General features: G+C 34.6%; 1 long non-coding RNA gene across 1 annotated transcript; it reads right to left on the bottom strand.

The window, feature by feature from the left end:
* Positions 1 to 738: 738 nt before the first annotated feature.
* LOC149781222 (uncharacterized) lies at positions 739 to 15,593 on the bottom strand. Its single transcript, XR_016414496.1, has 3 exons — positions 15,484 to 15,593; positions 12,061 to 12,213; positions 739 to 1,330 (listed from the first exon to the last, which is right to left on the bottom strand). It is a non-coding gene; the product is annotated as an uncharacterized LOC149781222 (long non-coding RNA).
* Between the last annotated feature and the right edge of the window lie 368 nt (positions 15,594 to 15,961).

Below are 15,961 nucleotides of genomic sequence, written 5' to 3'. Positions count from 1 at the left end.
GTTTGCTTTTTTTGTATTTAAAACAATTAGTTAAGTTGTATTTACATGTACAAATGAATTTGCACTTTTTAATATTTTCTTTGATTCAGTTTAAATGTTTATTTTGAAGCTGATGGGTTCTTTTATAGATGTTTGTTTGACCACTATATTGGTCAAAAATTAAGATGAAATGTCGATTACCCTAGTCTGAATGTCCAGAAAACTACTGAGACTACAGTAGTAACATTTTTGAGACCAAATTTATTTGTTAAAATATTGATTGAAAACAAATCGAATGTTTTTCGGTTAATTCATAATTAGCAGTCATAAATGAGTGGATGATGATGTCTTTGTATGTTAGAATTTTTGTGTACAAATTCACCATTCAAAGTTTGGATGATGGTGGATTGTTTTTATAACTGAAATATAATTCTGAACATTTTTTGATGTACTTGATATATAACGTAGTATGGTAGGATAACAAGTATTTGTTTCAGAGCAGATGAATCAAACATGTTCATAATTAGTTTTCCATACAGATTATTAAATCCTTAAAGGAAAAGATCTTGGGCAGATTCTAGAATCACTCCAAAATATGGAAAATGGTATTGCTTTTAGTCTGTTGTCTTTTTAAATAGGTAATCACTAAGAGATATAATTTTTGCTCACTTTCTGGAAATTTTAGTATGAAAATTGAGGTAAATACCAGCCATACACAAGGAATGAGGTGGACAAATTCTGCCTCTACCAAACAATACAAAATTATGAAAGAAAAGTGTTGCTTAGCCTCTCAATCTTTCCCATATGTGTCTATGGTTCAAGCGAGACTAAATTTATGCCTTAATTTATAATTAAACGTGCAATAATTTTAATAGACACAAGAGTTCAGCATTGCAAACAATTTTTGACACAAAATTTGATTTTCTCTAACTTTTATGGTTTAGAATGTTAAAGGTGCCATTTAATTGGAACATTGTACATTTCTAAATTGTACATGAAAACTTTTATTATGTTTTTACTTTTACTTTGCCATGTATGGCACAATGACCTTTATTAATAAAACATCAAACTTGTAGTCTCAGCTTTTATGTTTATAAAGACTGCAATTTCAAAATTATACATCAGATTTGTATAAAATAAAATAAAATGTTTAGATAAAATATAGTTCGGATGACTAAGTTTAGTGGTCTTTACTTGATACACCAGACTGGACTTGGAGACATACAAGTGGTTTCATCAAACTGATAATTTTGAAGAATGATGTCTGAGCTCTGACAATTTACCATATTTTGTAATACACTGCATTAGCCACCTGTTCAAGTGTCTCTTCACACTGATGCACTGGCAATCACTGAAAGAGAACACAATTTTCATGGGTCATTTTGCAATTACAAACATTGTCTTTAAAACACTTTAGCAATACAGATAATAATAAATCTCTTAGGTTCTCTGAACATTTGTTTCCCTCTTCATATCCAATGTTTCCAAAAAGCGGTCTGACCAGACTCACTGTCACTGTTTAGTGTATTGTCATGAACACAGACATTTGCTTTGCATTGCCGTAATCAAGTCCATAAATAAATCTGTTTGTGATTGACTGGCTTTTTGAATTTCTACTTAATTACACATCTTCTCTTTGAAATCACAAATTCTCTCAATATTTGTGCTTTGTCTTATTTGGATGTTGAAATAATCTGTTTGACACAATGACGCACAATTTTGATCCAATCCACAGTTCCAGAATGTGCCACTACCACATCTATCATTTCAATCATAATGGCAAACTCAAGTCTGGTTTTGAACCTTGATTTCACTTAGAAAATCCAGTGCCACTTCGGTACATGATGAACTAATTTCGGTACCAACACATTATTCTGTGCAAGGTTGGGTTTGGAATTAGGATTATTTAAACCTGTCATTATGTGAATCATTTCTGAATGAAGACTTTTAGGTTGATTTCACCTGCAATATAACACTGATGTCAATTTTGTCTCTTTAACGATTTTACTACAATGCCTCTGTAAATAACATCATTTGACATTTTGAATACTAAAATTTGTGTTAGTAAACATTTATAAGCCTTGAAGGAAAGAAATAAACGATGTTGACTATTCACTCTTTTCATTTTGTGCTAGTATACTTGAAAGAACTTCTGAGGTGATTTTATTCTTGTTGTTTTTGGTTTTATGCCATTTCTAAGTGCAGGATTAGGCAATATATAGCCACCAGTATAACTAGTGGAGGAAGAACTTGGGCGAAAATGTTGATAAGAAACTAAACCTATGTTAAGCTATTGGCAAGTTTTCTCATATACCCACACTGACCGAGCCAGAGACTCGAACCTACATGACATGGCAGTATTAGGTTATGGTGAGTGCATTCAACCACTCAGTTTTCTGCAGTGAAAGAATGATCTTGTTGGCACTAAAGTACAGTGGAGAGATCTACAGTCATAAAAGTTTGAGGTCTATCTCATTTTATTTGACCTTGAACCCTAGCTCATCCCAATGCCAAAAAGAAAGACATTTCAGTCACAGTACATGAAAGTAGCATTGACTTAAACAAATATTCCATCTGTTCTGTTTGTTGAAATTGCATATAAATTCACCTTATACTTGTTCCTCTTTCATATGTACTTAAGAACTGTAGAGTGGAACAATACTGACCAAAGAGGTCTTATTACTGTACGATTTCAATTTCATTGTACCAATTAAACATTTAAGTCAAAATAATGTGAGTTCTTTTGAATAAATACAATAAATTCGTTCACAGAACTATTTATCTCAAACAGGTCTGCTTCCTCACATGATCATCCCCTCCCACAGCATACAATGGTGAAAACGGATTATTCATTTTAAGATGTCTCCTGATACATTTTACAGGTTGAACTAATGTGGAACAGACCAGGTTCAAAGAGTATTAAAAGAAGTGAAAACGAGAAATTAAGTAAACTCAACAAATTTCTCTTCAATACAAAATGAAAATTTAAAAGATACATTTTTGTGAATTAAATCCAAAATAATCATATCACAAATCCAAAAATACTGAATGTTCTGAATGAATTCTAATAATCTTGAATGCCCTGATGCACTATAATGATGCAATCATCTATTCTTGGCATTGGACACAAAACTATTTTGTTCACATTTCTATAGTCAGTACACGTGTGGAATGCATTATGTGCTTGAAGCACAAGAATGCATGGTGAACTCTGGTTACATTGACTTGGTTCTATAAAATCATTCTTCAGTAAATATTTGTTTTTTCAAATGAATTATTTCTGCTTGAGACGAATCATTATTTGAAGGTGCCATTTCATAGTTTTAGAATCTTTGATCTCAAGGTCATGACAGATTGTATTGTTTGTACTGGAATATCAGAAAATAAATGCTTATATTCACATAATAGTTGTTCAAGTCCACTTTTCCTGTGGTTGTAGATGTTAAAGTTTTTGGTCCAGATTCTATATTACTTCTGAATTCAGAAGATTGGTTAAACCAAAGACAACCATATTGTATTCCATCGTTTACATCCTCACTGTGTGGGACAAGCACAATTAGGCTATCACAGTCAAAATACACTTTTAACATACTTATGTGCCAAAGGTGTATCTGTTTCCGCCTCCCAATGTTAATTTAAGTCACTTAATTTCTTTTTGATTGTGTAAGGATGATAACATTTTGAAATATGGGCATTACAGTCAGGCTGAAAACTCCTTTCCTTTGTATTTATGTCATACCTTAATATCACGAATCAAAAATAATTGGAATGTTCCAAATGAAGTCCAATAGTCTTTAATGCCCTTATGTACCAGAATGATGCAATCCAAAATGTCTTTAATAGTTCACAATTAGTCCTAAGCAGTGTATATCCAAAGTCAATAAGCACTTAGCAATTCCACTGAATAATTTAGATAACTACTTCCCATTAAATTATGTACGAACACAACTGTAAACTCTGATAACAAATGGATCCCATAGACTTGAACTAACATAGGAATGATTTATTTGTTTACTATATCCCTTATTTATATACAATGTATTTGAAGCTCTTAGATGTGAATCATTCGAATTGAAAATTCTAATCAGATTGAAACAAGTCTGTTTCTAGAACACTTAGCTCATTAACAACCTGGCGACCTTTTTTGAAAACTGGCAACAAAATACTGAGGTTGGCAATATTTTTGCGGACAACTTTTTGAAGCCAAGACCATCCCTGAATATGCTAAGTAAACATTAGTTCATAAATTTCCATTATCTAGAGTCCAAGAAACAATCATGGACATAAATCATGTACACAATACATATAAACTTAACAAAGGACCATGGGTAAAATGGTTGCTAACTCTTTGAACACCAATATCTAAAAGGATGAAATTCAGTTTACCTAGTTGTTTTCTCAATTTTGTTAGAAACTAGTTTTAAAAATATGAGAAAATCAACAACATATGTGCAAATATTTTCTTTCATTTAATTCATAACTGTTATATTTAAACTGATATGCTCTAAGATTTTTGTTTCCCCATAATCAAGGACACTATACACAATACTAGCACAAGGCATATTCTATAAGATAGAGCAATATAGATATTATTAGCCTATTTTTATATATGACATCAACATTAATGTTCCTCTAAGGACACTATACACAATACTAGCACAAGGCATATTCTATAAGATAGAGTAATATAGATATTATTAGCCTATTTTTATATATGACATCAACATTAATGTTCCTCTAAGGACACTATACACAATACTAGCACAAGGCATATTCCATAAGATAGAGTAATATAGATATTAATAGCCTATTTTTATATATGACATCAACATTAATGTTCCTCTAAGGACACTATACACAATACTAGCACAAGGCATATTCTATAAGATAGAGTAATATAGATATTACAGTAAAACCTGTTATGAGAGACCGTCCCTTCTGCCAACCAAAAGTGGTCTCTCAAGACAGGTGGTCTCTCATAAGAGGTGTGTGAAAATGGACTGGTTTTCAGGGTCAATAGTTAGCATTGTTAAAAAATAAATAATACCCATACTCACTGTACAAGTATTATATCCTTTATTCATAAATCTTGTTAAATATTGCATGTATTCCTCTCAAAATATCTTTATATAATAAAGATGTACATCTATCAAACAACGAGAATACAATTTATATTTCAACATCACATTAAGATGTACAAAAAATGAACAGTTAGATATGATGTATATATCTTATTTTATACACTTATTCACTTGTTTTTTTTTATAAAGAAATCCATTATACTTCTTTGTTGACATGTTTTACTCAGCTATTTGGTCTGAACATGTATCTCAATTATTGCCTTTTCCTGAATCAACTTTCCACTTACTGGTATGTTTTTACTCCTTGCAACACAAAACCACTCCCATACTCGCTCGTTCAGATCTCCATAAACTGTCTGTTGTGCCGTGGCATATTTCCTCTGTGCTTGTGCACCTTTCTGCCATTCGTTTCTAATGGACTTCTTATCTTTGATTACATTTTGAACTTGCGTTTTACCGATGCTTAAGCTCACTGCTATTTTGCGAGTGGTCTCGCCTTTTTCATTTCTTTCAATGACATTAATCCTTTCTTTCAGTGTTAAAATTTTTTTTTTAGCGGAGATTCTGCTGTTGTTATTAGTGTTGACGTTATAAAGACTATCGGTTTTGATCAGGTTTTGGGGAAATATGGAATAAATATATATTATGTACCAATGAATGAAACCAAAAGACATAATTAACTCATCGAGAAACAATACATTTATTCTGAGACGAATTTTAAATCAACAGCATTATAGCTCCATAATCAAATGTTCCGACCATCTGCACCCAGGTAAACACTAACAAAAGAAATAAAAAATAATTTTTAAAAAATCTGGAAATGATTCTCACTTCCTACTATTAAAGACAATGAGCTCATTCACCCTCCAGGCATTATGGATTAACTGGAAAGACAAACGATGTACTCAAACCTACACTGAAGCCCTTTCAAACAATTTTTCACTGGGACATAAAGACTACCGGCATTTTGTGAGTTTTCATAAAGATAAAGAAAAATACAAACCTCTAAATTGTCTGCGTATATCCATCATTACTCCCTTTGATGTTACTGTTACTGGCTATTCACATGACTTCGGCACTACAATGGCAGTTAGTGACATGTACTTAAGTTTGGTTTACTGCAGTTTACAAACGACACCGTACGCTGGAGTTGTAAATTTCACAAAACTGGTACTGTAGCAAGACGAATTATTTTTAAATACTTTATTAAAGAAATCTTTGCTATTTATGCAGTCTTTGTTACAAAGGATTAAATGATGGTTAGAGGTGTTTATCCCGATATACGGTTGTTCAACTATAGTGTTATTTAATGTGTACTTTGTTTGCATACTACATTTATCCCGAGCTCAAGTGTTTACAATGGATTAAGTTAAGGTCAGTGGTGTCAATCTGTTTTGAATTTTTGGCAATGCAGTCGTTCATAGCAGTGTCAAAATGCATATTTTGCCAAGAAATCGCGGTCGCTGGTCGCGTTCAGCAGGTGGTCGTTCATAACAGAGCGTTTATATAGTAAAATTGATCCGTGCATTACGATTGTGGTCGGAAATGACAGATGGTCGCTCATAGCAGAGGTCGCTCATGACAGGTTTTACTGTATTAGCCTATTTTTATATATGACATCAACATTAATGTTCCTCTAAGGACACTATACACAATACTAGCACAAGGCATATTCTATAAGATAGAGCAATATAGATATTATTAGCCTATTTTTATATATATCAACATTAATGTTCCTCTGCATTGAGATAGTCACACATGATGATATAAAAAGAAAAGCAATGACCCAAATGTTCCTATTTGTCTTAAATATTTGCTCTAAACAGTTTCGTTGTTGTGGGGTTTAACGCCATTTTTCAGCACACGATAGGCTATGCATGGCGGCCAGTATTAATGGTGGAGGAAGAACCCGGGAAAACCCCGGGAAGAACCACCGACCCACGAGAAGCTACTGGCAAGCTTTCTCACATACCCACATTGGCCGATTCCTGGACTCGAACCCATGCAGACAGAGGTGAGATGGTGAGTTTTTTAACATAAAAGAATTTCAGAGGAATTCCTCACTGGGTATCCTGGTAATATAAAATAGACATAATATATCTAAGATGTCATAAAAATAATTTTTCATTCCCTCTGTTTTGGTGCATGATTGATGACAGTAATTTGGGTTATATAGTATACTGCTTGACCTTACTTGATATGTGCACCTCTCAAAACAAAACAAAATAGAAAGTTATATTACAATCGAGTTTTAAAGAAAGACATCCGTTATTCTGTCAATGCATACAATATTAAACTTGCTCATGGCAATTAATTAATGACTGTCTACCTATAGTTTGTTAAATTTAAGTTTCAGTATTCTCATCCTTAATCGAGATTGTGTTATACTAATCAAGTCTGTTATGAGAAGCTCCTTACTACTGATTCTAAACTTGTTAAATTAAATATAAGAGTGAAAATGGAGATTGAAATTTTACAACACTCTGCAGAAGAAGTTGGTTTACATGAACATATAGTTTATGAAGATAAATAGAATTACAAATAACAAATGATATAAAAAATTCTTCATGATATAAACATCCAATTACTAAAATTATTAAAATAATTTAACTGAGCAAATAGTTTTTTTAAGACTTTTTGTTCTTAAAATAGAGAGAAGAAAAAAAAGTAATATTTCATAGAGTTCATGTTTAATTCTAAGGTCAAGGCACCACAATCTTATATTAACATAAATGACAGTCTGGTTCAGTTAGCTTTTCCTTTCAGGAGACAATTAAAAATGGGAAGTATATGATAAACCTATGATTTTAAAATTTGCAATATAATTGAACTGAACAAACGGGAATTTTAATTTTAATAAATCCAAGTTACAGTAGTTCCTTGACTTACTAACGAATTTTTCGAGATACGAGGCATCTCCAGGCCGATTTCTTTGCTTTGAGTTGAGAGTTAAAATTCGGGTTACGAGCCAGCTTCAGATACCCCACCACTAGTTGGCGCAGCGAATGTCACAACATCTGCCCAGCATTCCGTGTCTCACTCGTTCAGTTTAAGTGGTTAGCTCGCAGTGGAAGCATCAGTGTTGTGCTCACATCTGTGCTTGCAGTTATTTTGCAAAACTTCGTTTTTCCAACCATGGATCCAAAGAAAGTGAGTGTGAATGACAGTGCTGAGAAGAAGAAGGGGATGATGTGCATTGAATTAAAGAAAGAAATTATCGAAAAACATGACCAAGGTGTGCGTGTAGTCGACTTGGCGAAGCAGTACGAGCGTAGCACTTCTACGATCTGCACCATACTGAAGCAAATGGAGTCGATAAAGGCTTTAACACCAGCCAAGGGCATTAAAATAATTTCTAAACAGCGGACATCTATCCATGACAATATGGAGAAGCTGCTGGTGGTGTGGTTGATGGAGAAACAGCTCACAGGAGATACCGTGACGGAGGCTATAATCTGCGAGAAGGCACGAGCTATTTGCGCCGATTTGCTGCAGCTGACCCCAGGCACTTCAACGGACGAGGCATCGGGCGAGCCATTTAAAAAGCCAGTTTGGGCTGGTTCGAGAATTTCATAAAGAGGACCGGTATTCACTCCATTGTCAGTCATGGTGAGGCAGCGAGCGCGGATATGAAGGCAGCTGAGGATTACCTCAAAACTTTTGCTGGAATTATAGCAGTAGAAGGATACATCCCCCAGCAAGTCTTCAACTATGACGAGACAGGACTCTTCTGGAAGAAGAAGCCAAGCAGGACTTATATAACGGCAGAGGAGAAGAGGATGCCAGGCCACAAACCCATGAAGGATAGGCTAACCCTCGCACTGTGTGCCAATGCGAGCAGTGACTGCAAGATTAAGCCGCTGCTCGTTTATCATTTGGAAAACCCCAGAGCCTTTAAGCCATAAAAGATTCTGAAAGAAAAACTGCAGGTTATGTGGAGGGCAAACCAGAGGGCGTGGGTCACCAGGCAGTTCTTTGTGGAGTGGGTTAATTTGGCCTTTGATCCTGACGTTAAGAAATATTTTCAGGAAAATAACCTACCCCTGCAAGCCCTTCTCATCCTGGACAATGCACCTGCTCACCCACCTAACCTCGAAGATGACATCCTCAAAGAGTTCAAGTTTATAAAGGTTCTGTACCTTCTACCCAACACCACCCCTATCCTGCAGCCCATGGACCAGCAGGTGATTTCTAATTTCAAGAAGCTCTTCACTAAGCACCTGTTCCGCTGCTGCTTTAAGGTGACGGAGAGCACAAACCTCACCCTTCGAGACCACTATAACATCATGATATGCCTCAGAATTATCAATATGGCCTGGCAGGGTGTTACAAAGAGGACCTTCACCTCTGCGTGGAAGATGCTGTGGCCTGAGGTTGTGTCTGTAACGGACTTTGAAAGACTCAACCCCGAAGCAGCAGTGGTGGAGGAGATTGTATCCCTCGGCAAGTCCATGGGCCTGGACATGGATGAAGGTGACATCAACGAGCTCATCGAGGACCATACCGAGGAACTGACAATGGAGGAGCTAAAGGAGCTACAGACGCAGCAACACGCGGAAAGTTTGCAGGAAATAGGTGATGCGGAGGAGGTTATCTCTACAAGTGAGATAAAGGAAATGTTGGGAATGTGGGAGAAACTTTAAGACTTTATTGAAAAGAAACACCCAGAAAAAGTTGCAACTGGGCGTGCAACGGCACTATTTTATGACACTTGCCTAACTCACTTCAGAAACATTCTGAAACAGAGGATGAAACAGATCTCATTGGACAGGTTTTTATCAAAAACCCCTGCAGATGAAAGTGAGGAAAGCGTGGCGAAAAAGGCAAAAATCAGCGAATAAGATTTAATTATTCACTTTAGCCTTTCTCCTACATGTAACAAAAAAATTGCAGTGTTTTTTTGGGATCCGGAACGGATTGATGGCTTTTCAGTTCATTTCAATGGGGAAAAGTGATTTGACATACGAGTAATTTGAGTTACGAGCTCCGTCACGGAATGAATTAAACTCGTAAGTCAAGGAACCACTGTACTTTAAGTGGAGGTCAGGCAGAATTCTAAGGTCAATGCATGAAATACATATTTTTTATTATTGTTACTGATACCATTATTGTTATTATAATTATCAGTCAACAATACCAGAATGGTTTATGTAATGGTTGATTAGCAGACACCATTCTAGACTGAGAGGCCAGTGCTGCTTTTTGAGCATGAAAAATAGAGATGAAAATATGTAAACTGTCCAAAATCCAACTTATTTGATGAGACAATATTAACAAAATCACCACACATTTTAAAACACTTAAAAAAGTGAGGTGGATCTGGGTAATTGTGAGTTGAAATGAGGTTCAACCTCAATCATATGTTTTTGGTGACTTTAGTTCAGATTAAATTCTAAAGATAAATGTTTCCTTTAGCCATTATTAAGGTTACCAATAGACATAACAAATTATAGGTGAACCAACTTCCTGGACACGGAGCCAAAACACTGTGTACTAAACAGCTTGATGCAATTCAAAATAGTTGCCATCCAAGCTTTTTTTGAGATATTTTACATGCATCGAACCCACATGTTCAATGCTATGGGTGACTAGTTCTTTTTCCTAGCCAACTAGTGGTATTTTGCTATCTACATACTACAAAGTTATTATGGGGAGGTGTACATGAGCCACATCAGTTTAAACAACCCAATACTGAAAAACCTAGTAAACAGATGTTTCCATATTTTTTTTAGTAAACAGTAATAGTCGAAAAAGTCACACCATAGCCTAAAGTTAAGAGATCTGACAGGAGACAATTTATGAAACTCTCCCCTGCCAACATCAGCATTTGGGTCAAAATTGTTTATTTCATACGGTGTGTACATATGACATATTTAGACATTATCTAGTAATATGGTTGTTGTTGTAGGGTTTAACACCATTTTTCAGCACATGATAGACTGGCTATACTTGGCAGCCAATAATAATGGTGGTGGAAGAACTCGGGGGAAAACCCCAGATAGAACCACCGACCCACGAGAAGCTACTGGCAAGCTTTCTCACATACCCACATTAGCCAAATCCGAGACTCGAACCCACGCAGACAGAGGTGAGATGGCAGTGATCTGTAACAGAGTGCTTTAGACCACTCGGCCACTCGGGGCCCCTAGTAATATGGTATAAAGAAACATATTTTGCATGCAAAACTAAACTGTTACTACTCTTTTTAGAGCAGAAGTGACTACTTTGTGCCAAAAAGCATTGTATTATTTACATTGTGAGTTATGATGACTGCATTTCTTGAAAGATTTAAAATTGTGCAAAAGCTCACATGCTTTTTATCTTTGTTAAGGGCCACATCATCAGGACAGAATCAATCAAAGTTCCTTTACAATGCTGCTCAAATGCTGAAAAGGGATTTGGAAGTTACAAGTTGTAGGAGTGAATGACAGGAATGCTATATTAGTTGTCAGTAACAGAAACTGAAAAAGTTGTCTAAACTCTTCTGGCTAACATCTCGGAAAGAAACTATACATTCAAGTAAATAATGTGCTTTAGAAGTAATTTTAGTCTGATATAAAAGAAATAGCTCTGACCCATTCATTTAATTCTGGTAGAGATAATAGCAGCATCAATGTTGTGAGAGTGTGTTGTGGGGGGAGGGCAGGTAATCTTAACAGTCTAGCTAATTGGGAGAGATCAAAGTTTAATAAAAATAACAGAAAATGTTGGAACATTGATACACTGATGTGTGGGACCTTGGTAAGCTTACAAAGTGAAATATCAAATAAATCCAATGATACATAGATATAAAAACTGACTATACATATATGATTACACCATAAAATTTAACAGAAATTTCTCATCAGACACCAATTCACTTACAACTGACTTTGATGACTTCTACACTTTAAAAATGATAGTAAATAGTAAGATAAAGTACAGAACAAATAGTAATAGTGGAAAATTCAGTTAAAGATAGAAAACATTTCAACTGGTTGTTTTTTTAATATGTACGTACCATAAAACAACTCTTGCTGAAGCTAGATATGCCCATTTAAGTCACTCTCTTGTGCGCTTTGATCAGGAGGACTATGTGGATGAGGTTCAAGCTAGTGTTTCTTTCAGCATGACTGACCAATTAATCCTTATATTTTACCATGCAAATTGAGACCTAAAAAAAGAAAAGATACAACTGATGATGAACTTTTAACACTCAATCGAAACTTGAGAATTTCAGAAGAAACTGTATTGTCAACTGTTTAAAAAAAATTTCAATTCCTCAAATGTCAAAATGTTTTTCCCGAAGTGAACATCCATGAAAGGCAAGGCATATACCTTTCCCCATAGCTGATAAAAGCAGAGTAACTCTGACTTTAGCTAGAAGAATTGATATACCAAGAGGAAATAATGATCTGCTCTTTCAACAACTTATAATCTTGATTTCAAATGAATTGTTGTTACACCGCTTTGAGGAAGTAAACGTTTTGTACAAAAAAAAACAAGGTTTACCAGTCGAAAGAAGCAAATTATATGCAAGTTCATTTTGCAGGACTGCTAAACCATGTACAAGCAATGAACAGACATATGGCATTAAACCCAACAGAATATTGCCTTTGTAGAATGCATTTAGCCCAACCAATATGTCCAACAGATTCTACCACATAATTTTAAGCTTGTTCGCCTTTGATAACTGAACCTAGAAGTTTTACGATATATGCATGATATTTCTTATTTATCACCCAAGTGTGAGATACGAATCTGATTTAAAATTCACAGTTGGGTCATGAAAGTAAAAACAAAGTTGCTGTACTAAAAATGTAATTCTTCTCTGCCAATATATAGCCCACAATATGTCATATGCATTACTGTGTGCTGGTGGCATTCACCATTCATAACAGCATGTTTATTTATGATTTCTCTCTTGTGTATCTGCTCCAGTAGAGTGAAATTACTTTTAAGAATCATGCATGTTGAGATATTATTCAACTCTCTATATATGTATGTACTGAACATGAATAGCATGCACTAAAATAGGGGTACAAGACCTTGACATCTACAGATTCTTTAAGACAAGAAAATATATTATAATCCCATTCAGATTCCCACATTAAGTTGTGACCAAAATATGCTACTGTCATCATGTAACTAGCTCTAAAATGAGGTACAAAATACAGTTACCTTCCCTCAACTGAGTTGTGCATACAGCAGAGAGTGGTATATGGGAAAATGAAGGTAGTATAAGGTGGCTAATACTTAAAAATTACTTACATACATACATACAATACATACATACATACACACACACATACATATATACATACAGTCATACATACAAAGTCAGCTGAGTGGTCTAAAGCGCTCTACATTACAGATCTCTGCCATCACACCTGTCTTCACCAGTTTGAGACTCGGATTCAGCCAATGTGAGTATGTGAGAAAGCTTGCCAGTAGCTTCTCGTGGGTCAGTGGTTCTTTCCAGGGTTGTCCTGGGCTCTTTCTCCACCATTAATACTGGCCGCCATGTATAGCCTATCGTATGCTGAAAAATGGCGTTAAACCCCACAACAACAACACACATAGTCATATGTACATACACACACATACAAAGAAACAAAAAGTTATAACATGTGGCTGACTGCACCAACAACAACAAAATAGCAGCTTTGCTTACGGGTGCAATAGTGAGCTTGTATGCACAAAATGAATGTATCATCTACCTGCCTAATACAAAAAAAGATCATACAAAATAAAATGCAAGAGTGAAGTCAAAAAGGTCCATAATAATTTTTGGATAGCTATATTAAAACAAAGCAAAAGAATAATATTCACTTGACCTGAAAAATAACAGCAGTTCATAGCAAAAGAAGTGTATGCATCCCAACCCCAAAATATATATCCACATTTTTCATGTTGAAGGTCATTTTTGACATGATGTGATGCTCACGGTGCAAACACATGCCCTGTTCCTAAGTTATAATTTTGCAAATCATTGTGCTACAATAAACAAGTACAAGCATTTTTTTAATTGGTAATGCATTGTAATATTATTATTAGAGGCTAAGCACTGTATCTACTGTACATAACAGGGAGAATGAACAGCTGATTGGAGAAATAGCGCTTAGAATGAGGCAAAATTTGGGAATAAAGTAATTTCCAGTTGGAGGAATAAAGGAGGGACTGCATTTTTGGCTTCTTTCAATGGGGCGACTGTTCTGTCTACTGGATATGGAAAAATAGTGATCAGTGAAGCACTGCCATTTCTGACCCCAGCAAGTGCATGTGTTATTTTTGTGATTGAGCAACAGAAGGCCGGACTTCAGGACAGATGTTTTGTTATTGATGATGCAGTGGTAATAGAGCTTGAGAATCATGGAGCTTAAGTGGATGAGTTATATGCAAATGTGTGTGGACAGAGAAACATCAGCAGTGGGTTTAAACAATCACTACATTCAATCAGACTCATATACTAAGAGTTTCATGTCATCAATTTATTCACCACCCTGGAAAATGTATATGTACAAAAGACCAAGACTACATATTCACATATATAGTGAAGTGATGCAGTAAAAGATTTTCATAAAAATCTCTTTTCTTCTGCAGAATACTATTCTTGCCTTAACACTTGAGAATTCTGTGTTTTTTGTTGTGACCAGTTTGAGCTGAGTTTTTACTTTTTCTTCAAATTATTCGATTTTTTCATTCTCGAATTTGATTTGTAAGACCATACATTCTTTTTCTTTTTACCTTGGGTTTTCAGGTAAATAAATTATGTGTTAAATTTTACAAAGCTTGTTGTCTTCACTTTTTTCTTTTTACTTTTAAAAAGAGCCTAAAAACGTAACACAATCCTATAGTTATAAGGCACTGACACTTGTGAAAAATAAAGAATAAAATGTAATCTTTACCATATATCTAGATACTAACTAAAGGCTAAAGACATGCACAGTCAAATTAGTATCTTGTATCTAAATATAATATGTTTGCGTACAAAACATACTTGGTCTTTCATGGGGTCAATCTGCTTTTCGACCAGCATATATAAAGTTAGCAAATATAATATATCAATATGCAAAAGAAAAATCAGTCACGATTAAAAATCTATGTATTAACTTTGCCTCTTTGTAACATAAATTTACCAGCTGATATGAAGTTAGCAAATATAATACATAAATATACAAATCAGTACTACAAAGATCACTCAAATGGTTATTAAAAATCTGTATTTAAAATTTACGTCCTTAAAGCATTAAAACAAAATTTTATTTTCTGATGAATAATCTATACAATGGTAAGATTATTTATCTTTGCCTTAAAAGATTTCACTACAGAATTTACAGATGTAGGTAAAACATTTTATGAGTGCTTTGTTTATATGTAAATTTAAGAAGTAAACCAGACCCAAGTATATTTCTCACTTGACGTGTATAGCTCCAAAACTTACCTTGGCCAAAAGGTAATCAGTGTTTGAACACCTTCATCACACACTTCAGAACTTCAGATATGTTTGAATAAGGTTTTGGAGATCTGAATGCTGTCATCTGCATGAAAAAGTTTCGGCAAGCTTCTCCTAAAAATGGTAATTTGTATCTATAGTTAATTTACAACAGAATACAAGAATATATAATTAAATAATGACGAGGCAAACAATATGACATGCAATACCTTAGTTTAATGAGTAATGAAGTAGTCAACTGAGCAAATGGATCAAAAAAATGTTATAAGATACAAACTATAATAATTTCCTTATTTCTTCAAAAACTTGTTTATTCAATAAAATTCAAATAATTATTATAAAAACATGCTTATTACATTCTACTTGGCTACCTTAAGTGATTGTTTGTTAACCAATACCAGTAAGTGTTTTTATATATTTAAAATAGATGTGCAAAGTTAAAACACAACAAAGTCACCAGAATCAA

Source organism: Sinohyriopsis cumingii, chromosome 15, assembly GCF_028554795.1.
Source record: "Sinohyriopsis cumingii isolate HCF-2022 chromosome 15, ASM2855479v2, whole genome shotgun sequence".
Lineage (NCBI taxonomy): Eukaryota > Metazoa > Mollusca > Bivalvia > Unionida > Unionidae > Sinohyriopsis > Sinohyriopsis cumingii.
The sequence above is the reverse complement of the archived record's forward strand: the minus strand, read 5'-3'. Positions and strand labels throughout refer to the sequence as shown.